The sequence below is a fragment of the Lemur catta genome, chromosome 6 (assembly GCF_020740605.2).
Source record: "Lemur catta isolate mLemCat1 chromosome 6, mLemCat1.pri, whole genome shotgun sequence".
In the NCBI taxonomy this organism is placed as follows: domain Eukaryota; kingdom Metazoa; phylum Chordata; class Mammalia; order Primates; family Lemuridae; genus Lemur; species Lemur catta.
In genome coordinates, this window is record NC_059133.1 from 1,077,747 (window position 1) to 1,087,356 (window position 9,610).

Sequence of the window (9,610 nt, forward strand, 5' to 3'; positions counted from 1 at the left end):
AGGCTGAGGCAGGAGGATTGCTTGAGCCCAGGAGTTTGAGGTTGCTGTGAGCTAGGCTGACGCCACGGCACTCACTCTAGCCCGGGCAACAGAGTGAGACTCTGTCTCAAAAAAAAAAAAAAAAAAAAAAAAAAAAGGGAAACCGAAGAACCACTGATACAATAAGTGAAATGAAAATCTGGGTCTTTGCGATTAGGAATATTGATAAACTTCTACCCAGACTGATAAGGAGAAAAAGAGAAAAGACAAAAATTAGCAATATGAGGAATGAGAGAGGCGACTTCACTACGGGTGGAACGGGATGATAAAGGGACGTCACTAATAGCTTTACGCTAAAAAACTGAACACTTCGTTAACATGGGTGAGTTTGTTTTAAAGACGCGACCTACCAGGTCTTACTCAAGAAGAAACAGATGCACCCAGTGAGCCCAAGTCTGTTACAGGAACTGAACTTACGGTTAAAAATTTTCATACAAAGAAAACTCCAGGTCCACACGACTTCACTGGTGACTTCCACCAAACACTTAAGGAAGCAGCGATGCCTGCTGTGCACATCTCCACAGATTGAAGAGGACAGAAAAATAATTCTCAAATATTCATTTCCTTAGGCCAACATTTACTCTGATGCCAAAACATTACAAGAAAAGAAAATTACAGACCAGTATCCCACGTGAAAATAGATGCAAAAATTCTTAGCAGGTCCAATTCAACAAGATGTAAAAAAGGATAATAAATGGGTCACGCCAAATGAGGTTTATCCCAGGATTACAATGTTGGTTTAACATGTGAAAATCAATTAACTTGGTATACCATATTAATAGAACACAGGACAAGAACCCAACGATCATCTGAATAGATGCAGAAAAAGCACTTGACAGAACTGGACATCATTCTTCTTAGAAGCTTCCGGAAAACTGGGAATAGAAGAGAACTAGTTTACCTGACAAAGGGCGTCTGCGTCCTTCATCTCTAGGAGCGAGAGCACGGGACACGTCCTCTCTGCATGTCCGCTCCGGAGATTCTGCCCACTGCGCGGACACAGGAAGCATCCGATTGACAAGGGAGAAGCAGAACTGCCTTTATTCTCACTTACGCAGAAAGCCCTGCCCGCGTCGATGAACCAGCCACTAAAAATAACATGCGAGTTGGGCGAGGTAGTAGGATACAAAACCAATACACGAAAACCGTCTTTACATATGTCGGCAATTAAATCAAAACGAAGAGAGCAGCATTATTCACAATAGCATCAAAAACACAAAATACTCTGGGATAAATGTGACCAAAGATGTGAGCCACCTTTAAAACGTTAAATTACAAACATTGGTGGAGAAATCAGGAAAGAACCAAGAAAGGGGAGAGACGCGCTGCATTCTCGGTGAGACTGCGTTAGGTTAGGATGCGGTTCTCGCTATAGATCTAGTAGGTTAAGGCAGCCCTATCTCAACCCCAGCAGGCTGTGTGAGTACATCGACGGGCTGATTCTAAACTTTACATTGAAACGCAAAGAAACTGGAGTCGTCAACATGACTTTAAAAAAGAACAGAATTGGAGGTCTCGTGCTACTTGATTTCGAGACTTACAAAGCTACAGTGATCAAGACGGAGTGGTATTGGCATCAATATAGACAAATAGATCAACGGAATGGAATTAAGAGCCCCCCCCAAAGATCCACACTTTTATAATAAACTGATTTTCTTTTTTTTTTTACAAAGGTACAAAAACAATTTGGTAGCAAAAGATAATCTTCAAGAAATGGTGCTGGAACAACTGAATATCCACATATGAAAAAAGTAAGCCTCAATTCATACCTTTTACCATTTATAAAAATTAACTCAAAATGGATCACAGACCTAAAATGTAAAGCCTAAGATTATAAAGCTTCTAGAAGAAAACTTAGGCGAAAATCTTGGTGATCTCAGGTGAGGCAAAGATTTCTCAGATATGGCACCCAAAGCAGGATCTGTATATTAAAAAAAAGGCAAATGGAACTTTATAAAAATTGAGAATTTTGCTCTGCAAAGACACTGTTAAGAGAAATCAAAAAGAAGCCATACACTTGGAGAAAATATTTGCAAATCACATGTCTGATAAAGGATTTATCAGAATATATAAAGAACTCTGCGAACTCAATAGTAAGGAAATAACCCAATCACAGGGTTTCGGGTGGTTTCCGGGGCCCTGGGCACAGCTCCGTGGGTCTCCGGGACCACGTGCCCGCACCTGTGGCGACCCCGGCGGGCCGGGCCGCGGCCCGAGTGGCCACGAGGCCCCCGCCTGGGCAGCCGCCGCTCTGGGCGTCCAGGCCCTTCACGGTCGGGGCCCCGCCCCCACCTGTCTTTCCGGATGTCCCGGTGTCGCCGCCAGGGCCCAGGAGGCGGCGGCTCGGGTTCGCCTATGGGGCTCCAGGCCGGGGGCGCGGTCCCTCCCCGAGCGCGCTGTCCTGTCGGGCTCAGAGGCGGGGAGGGCCCGGCTAAGGGTTTGGGCTTCGCTTTTCTTGCTCTCGGGGACCCCCAGGTGCGCCGAGGGCGTCTGGGTCCCCAGTGTCCAGGGCGGGGGTGGCGTCGCGCCGGGTCCCGGCGTTTCAGGGCGTTTTCCTGGGAGCGGGGCTCGCGCCGATCCCCGCAGCCCCGCCAGGCGAAGTGCCCGGATGTGCAGCCACGCGTCACACCCGCCCAAGGCGACCCTGCTCCTGGCTCCTCCAGGCCTGCGTGTAATCGGAGGGTCCTCGTCTCCACGGACGTGGCGAAATCTTGCTTCTCCTCCCGTTCACACCTGTCACCCGGGTCCGCCCAGGTGCCGCTCGGCGACCTGGGGGCGGAGCTCTGAGGGGTCCGAGCCTGGCCCCGGCGGGTGGGGAGGCGCCGTCCTCACGCCGGGACGGACACCTTTACTCAGAGCTCGTCGCCCGGCTTGCGGCTGGGACACCGGCAGGTCCTCCCCGCCCGGGCCTGGGGGCCGCAGGCCGTGGGGGCTGGGTCGCGCCCCCTTCCCCCGTGGGGCGGCCGCCTCCCCTCCCCCGGGACCCCTCCCCTCGTCCCTAGGAGCCCCCCCGGGACCCCTCCCCTCGTCCCTAGGAGCCCCCCCGGGACCCCTCCCCTCGTCCCTAGGATCCGCCCCCGACCCCTCCCCTCGTCCCTAGGACCCCTCCCCTCGCCTCTAGGAGACCCCCGGGACCCCTCCCCTCGTCCCTAGGAGCCCCCCCGGGACCCCTCTCCTCGTCCCTAGGAGCCCCCCCGGGACCCCCTCCCCTCGCCCCTACGACCCCTCCCCTCGCCCCTAGGAGCCCCCCCCAGGACCCCTCCCCTCGTCCCTAGGAGCCCCCCCGGGACCCCTCCCCTCGTCCCTAGGAGCCCCCCGGGACCCCTCCCCTCGTCCCTAGGAGCCCCCCCGGGACCCCTCCCCTCGTCCCTAGGAGCCCCCCCGGGACCCCTCCCCTCGTCCCTAGGATCCGCCCCCGACCCCTCCCCTCGTCCCTACGACCCCTCCCCTCGTCCCTAGGAGCCCCCCCGGGACCCCTCCCCTTGTCCCTAGGAGCCCCCCCGGGACCCTTCCCCTCGTCCCTAGGATCCGCCCCCGACCCCTCCCCTCGTCCCTACGACCCCTCCCCTCGTCCCTAGGAGCCCCCTCCCCTCCTCCGGCCCCGCGGCGCCGCCCCCGCGCGGCACCAGAGGGCGGTGCGGCCCGGCCGAGCCCGGCCGTTTTCCGCTGTTTGGGGAAAAGCCCGAACTCCCGGCGGGAGTTGACGCGGCGACTCGGGCAGAGCCGGGCGTTGCTGCTTCCAACCCGGAGGCCCCCAGAGGTGTGGGACCCCGCGGAGCCGGGCCCGGGTGGGGACACCTGCGCGGAGACCCTCCCCACCCCCACGGAGGGCCCTGGGGGGCCGCTCGGCGAGACCCCCAGGTTGGGGTGAGTCGGGGGGCGAGGGGTGCTCTCGGGGGGGCTCGGACAGGACGGGGACGCTCGCGGGGTCGGCGGACGGGGACCCAGCGGATGGCCCTCTGTCCCTCTGTCGGCTGTCCGCAGCGGACCTGCTGTGTCCTTGGCCCGTGGGAGGGGTGGCGGCCACCTGCACCCTCCGGCAAGGTTGGAGTCAGACCCGCACCTCCTGCCCCGCGGTGGGAAGGGGCTACATCACACTGGGTTAGGGTTAGGGTTAGCTTAGGGTTAGGGTTAGGGTTAAGGGGGGGCCCAGGACGGTGGGGCGGCGGGAAGGTGCCCACTGCGCTCCCCGCATGCCTCACTGGGTTTTGAAATGAGAAGTTACTCATATTGCTATCGTGACAAAACTGCCAAATAAAGAGAGAAAAGTTCACTGCTGTGCAAACGGAGAGCAGGACAGGCCGGCGGGCGCGTGGAGAGCTCACCCCCAGCCAGGGTGTGTGCCAAACACAGGAAGAAGGGGCAACGCCAGATGTTTCCTTACTTTATAAAAAGTCACCCTTGGCCAGGCGCGGTAGCTCACGCCTGTAATCCTAGCCCTCTGGGAGGCCGCGGCGGGTGGATCGCTCGAGGTCAGGAGTTCGAGACCAGCCTGAGCGAGACTTCGTCTCTACTAAAAATAGAAATAAATTATCTGGACAACTAAAAATATGTATAGAAAAAATTAGCCGGGCATGGTGGCGCGTGCCTGTAGTCCCAGCTACCCGGGAGGCTGAGGCAGGAGGATCGCTTGAGCCCAGGAGTTTGAGGTTGCTGTGAGCTAGGCTGACGCCACGGCACTCACTCTAGCCCGGGCAACAAAGTGAGACTCTGTCTCAAAAAAAAAAAAAAAAAAAAAAATGTCACCCTTTTGCATGAGGAACACCCTCTGGCCCCAGGAGATGCACACAGGTGTCCAAGGGAGAGGAGATGGTGCCCGGGGCGGGAGATGGCGTTGAACACTGAGGAAGGAACCGTTTCTGGATGGTTTGAAGACAGCCCTGGTGAGACCCACGGAGGAGTCTTAGTGGAGACTTTGTTGCTATGGACCTTAGAAGACACTTGCCAAGCAGATACCAAACCTGGGCCATCGCATCCCTGTCAGCAGCAGCGGGGTGTGCCCAGGTGGGCTGCGGGCTGCCTCACTGTTGGAGGAGGGTCCAGGATGTCAGGCTGTGAAATAGCACAGTGAGTTCTCGGGCGGGCAGGGCACAGGGTCAATGTGTCATGTGTCTTCGCCACACACAGCCCACACTGCCTCTGCTAGAAAGGAATTCATGTCAGCCATTTACATCATAGTGTGAATTTCTTGCTAATAACTGTATATTTCCTTAAAAATGTCAATGGAATATTTTAGATATACAGAAAAGCAGAGAAAGTAATATCATGGAAACTCACACACCTGCCACTGGGAGTGTCAGGTGACAATCATTTCATTAGAATGAAGTGATAAGCTTTAGGGTGCAGCCTCAGCCCCATCCCAACCTCGGTTTATTTCTCCTTGTGGTAACTGCTCTTCTAAAGCTGCGTGTTGCCCCCCTAGTGCTGGTGCGCCTACGTCCTGGTAGTGGTGTATCCATAAACAATGTGTAGCGTTGTTCTGCGTGCTATGGAATTTGCATAAATGGGATCAAACTGTATGATTCCTTTCTCGCCCCCACCTAGCATGATGTTTTTGGGATTCATGTGTGTTAATGCACGTGTCTCTCGTTCATTCCCTTACCTGCTGCATGAGAGGAATGAGCCGTGGTCTGTTTATCCTCTCATCTGCTGAGTGCCGCTGGCTGCACCACTGGGTGCACAGCCTCACTGAGCTGCTCTCTGTGGTCATGTTCATCCGCATTTCTAGGCATGTGAAGGCCGGGGGCAGCATTTTCAGGTTATTCCCGTCCACCATTTTGCTGGAATGGGAACTCTCTACCCGACCCTCCAATATGAGATTTGTTCTAGGATGTTCTAGCTTGAGAGACTTTACATTGCACTGACCAGATTCTGGGAGCCCTGCCGTGCCCTGAGTAGATGCAGGCAACTATCTGGAAGGGAGCAGACCCATGATCCCACTCCTAGAGGTCTGAGGAGGACAGTGTGGGGCACCAGGAGGCATCACCAACTCTGCCAGGCCTCTTGGAAAAGCTGAGGTATCAGCTTGGCCTTAACAAATAAATGCGGATTGAGTTAATGGACAGATGACATACAGTCCAGAGAGAGAAGGCCGGACCTGGCAGGAGGCAGTGGGAATGCAGGGAAGGGCGGATGGGAGAGGATATGGATGGGACCCAGAAGGGACCCGGTGGTGGATGAGGATGAAGGAGGAGCTCAGGGTTGTGCCACAGTCCCGACGTGGTCTACTTCGTGGTGGTGGAGTCGTGACAGACAGACGCTGGGGCACAGAGTTATGCTGCGGGGAAGTAACAAGCTCATGCTGGAATATGCGGATTCAGAGGACCAAACGGTGGTATTCCCAGGAGGCAGCTGCGTGCACAGGTAGGTGGTCTGGACAGAGATAGAGATGTGAAAAATGATAATAATAGGAGACCCACTCTGAGACAGCTTAAGGAGTGCCACAGACCTTCCCCAGCAAAATAAGCAAAGCTTGCAAAAACCATAAAAAGCCCCAATAATTAACATCTCTGGAAATTGTCCTAAGGGAATACAGCAAATGAAGAAGTATTTATTCAAGCATGTCTACTAAAACCAGGTAAGAACAGAGAGTCTGTGTCGTTTGAGCCATGACCTACTCCTTCTCCTTACCCCAGCTTGGCTTGATGGAAGCTTCACTCCAGACAGGTGTGGCCAAGAGGATGGGGCTTGCTGTGCCCTCAGCTCCCAATCAAATGTTACCGTGTCTCAGCAGGAGCTGGCCACCAGCCTTTCTCATCCCCTGCAATTCCCCGTGGAAGAGGCTGAGTTCCTGGTTAGTGTGGCCAAGAGAAGAGGCAAGAGGCTCCCTTCCTCTGCCCAGCTCTGTAAGGTGGAGTCTCTACCCAGATGGGGCAGGCTGAGAGTACTGGGGACCTGGTCACCCATGCACCAGCTCAGCTGTGGAGCAGAGATTCTCCACCAGGAGAAGGAAGCCCAAAGACCATAGGCTACTGCCCTGCCCAGTGCCCAGAGCAGTGGCTCAGAGAGCTCCAAAGCTCTTCCTGAAGAAACTCACTTTATTTGAAACAGAGTTAGAGGAAGTTCAAGGCTAAGAGTGCTCTTGAAAACAACAGTTCTTAATTAGCAACAGGCTGTTACTATGGACCAGCTAGTTTGCTGGGCAGAACCAAGGAAAGAGACAGCTAAGAGGGCCCTCCTGGGTCAGAACAAACCTTGGAGACTGGACCCCAAAACTATTCCTGCCTGAATTTAATTGGATCACCCCGCTGAGAAATTTAGGCCCTGGGGCACAGTGAAAAACCGTAGAGCAACTAGCAGGCAATTAGTGGACTTAACAGGCTGGGTGTTGTGGCAAGTGCGGCAGACAGTTTAACAGATCAGAGAGAGACAGTGGTGCAGAGCCCTGCCCAGGCCATTGTATCCCAGGGGGACACGTGCCCAGGGCTGAGCCCACTGAGAAGGCCACCAAAGGCTTCCTGCTATGGGGAAATAGACTTTACCGAAGGAGCCTAGCCAAGTGGCAAAAACAAATAGACAAGCAAATAACAAGAAAAACAAGTCCTAGAGGGGTTGGGGGAATCATTGTCCAGAGTTACTACAATGTGTTATCTAAAATGTCCCGTTTCCAACAAAAACTAGGGGGTGTGCAAAGAAGCGGGAATGTACGACTCACGCAAACGGAGAGGAGCCGGCAGTAGAAACTTCCCACGAGAGGGACCGGACGTCAGACTTAACAGAGACGTCAAAGCGGCCTACACACGTTCAAAGGACTGAAGAAAACCATGCAGAAGGCAGTGAAGGCGGCTACGGAGACAATGAGATCACCAGCAGAAAGACTCAAACAGACATGATCAGGAAGGAGGTAGAAGTTATAAAAGAGAATCACATAGAAATTCTGAAGTTGAAAAGAACAATAATAGAAATGGAAAATGTATTAGAGGAGGTCAGCACTAGATTAGAATCGACAGAAGAGAGAACTGGTGAATTTGAAGATAGATGGATAGAGCTTATGCAGCATGAACGGCTGAAAATAAATTGAGGGAAAATAGAGTTTCAGAGAAATGTGGGACAACTTTAAGCACATCCACATACTTATCACAGGTTTACTTGAAAAGAAGAGAAGGAAAAACCACAGAAAAATATTTGAAGAAATAATGACTACAAATTCACCAAATTTACTGAAAACATTATACACCGAAGAAACGCTATGAATTCCAAGTAAAATAAATGCAAAGAGATCCACACTTAGACTCATCACAAGAAAAATGCTGAAAGCCAGAAACCAAAGAGAACATTTTGAAAGCAGCAAGAGAAAGAAAAAACAAAAAACCCAAAACACCCTCATCCTGTGCAAGGGACGCCAGGAAGATTAACAGCTGACTTTTCCCCAGAAGCCATGGAGGCCAGAAGGCGGGGGGACGACACACTCAGGCACTGAAGGAGAGAAACACAAACCTCACATCAGGATTCTCATCGGCAGAGAGTTGTCTTTCAGAACAGGGCCACGTGAGACATCCTTGGATAAACAGAAGCCGAGACAACTCCTGGTGAGCAGACCTGCTTTGGAAGAAATGCTGCTCAAGTCAGGAGGAGCAGCCGGAACAGAAGACTGGCACGTGCCGAACACACGTGGTTCTGACCGGTGTCCGAGAGCCCTGCACCCAATGGCAGGGGGGGACATTCTTCCCGAGGTCGTGCAGAGGGTCTCGTACGGCAAGCGAATTACAGCTCAGTAAAGCCATCAAACAGTACAACAACTTAAACGTGATACCAGTGCCAAGAGCCCCCCATCCACCTGCCGCGCTGAGGAGGCAGGGGCGGGAAGGGGGCAGAACCCGAGGGTCTCAGCCTCACCGGGGACGAGGGCCGTGCCAGGGGTGCCTCCCAGCCTGGGTGTCGTGGGCAGGCAGTTGCTTTCCCAGTTATGGCCGTATTCCTAGCAGTTTGGAAACCATTAATTGTCTTACTACTCTTTTTTTTTAAGTCAAAATTCTGTGCTAATTACTAGCCATAGTTTTGAAGACAGAAGGGCCATGGTCGGGAGCAGCTGCGTCTCTGGCCATGCTCACCACCCTGCGCTGCAGACGCCGTGATCGTCTGGCGATGAGGTCACCCGCGGCAGTAACTGTGCATCCCCTTCTCTCTCGGCAGGGCGCCCGCCAGGCCGCGCGGCTGCTGCAGGGGCTCGGGGTGTCTGAGGGGCTCCCAGGCGAGGCCCCCACCCCTCGCGTCTCCCTGGAGCAGCTGCAGCCTGGATGGCAGGGCCCAGGCGAGGGAGCTGCCCTGAGCCCACCTGGGCTCCTCCCCGGGTCCCGCCCGTAGATGCTGCCGAGCTGCTGGGAAAACACCGACATGTGCCCTGAGCACGGGGGCTTGGCCAGAGCAGCCGGGCTCCTGCAGGGGACAAGGCCTTCCGGGGGGTCCGGGGCGGCTCCTCTGTGAGGCAGGCCTGCACTAGGAAGGGCAGCCCCGCCCCCCACACCCACCAACACCAGCCCCCTCCCCACTTCTGCCCCCACCCGCTCCTGCATCTGCCCAGCCCCGCCCCCTTCAGGGCAGCAGCTCAGCCAGGGCTGGAGGTGGCAGGTGA

At 54.4% G+C, this 9,610-nt stretch overlaps 1 long non-coding RNA gene across 1 annotated transcript; it reads left to right on the forward strand.

The window, feature by feature from the left end:
- Positions 1–3,790: 3,790 nt before the first annotated feature.
- On the forward strand, positions 3,791–9,062 carry LOC123640782. The gene is made up of 3 exons (XR_006736048.1): positions 3,791–3,906; positions 4,918–5,106; positions 9,029–9,062. It is a non-coding gene; the product is annotated as an uncharacterized LOC123640782 (long non-coding RNA).
- The last annotated feature ends 548 nt before the right edge of the window (positions 9,063–9,610 follow it).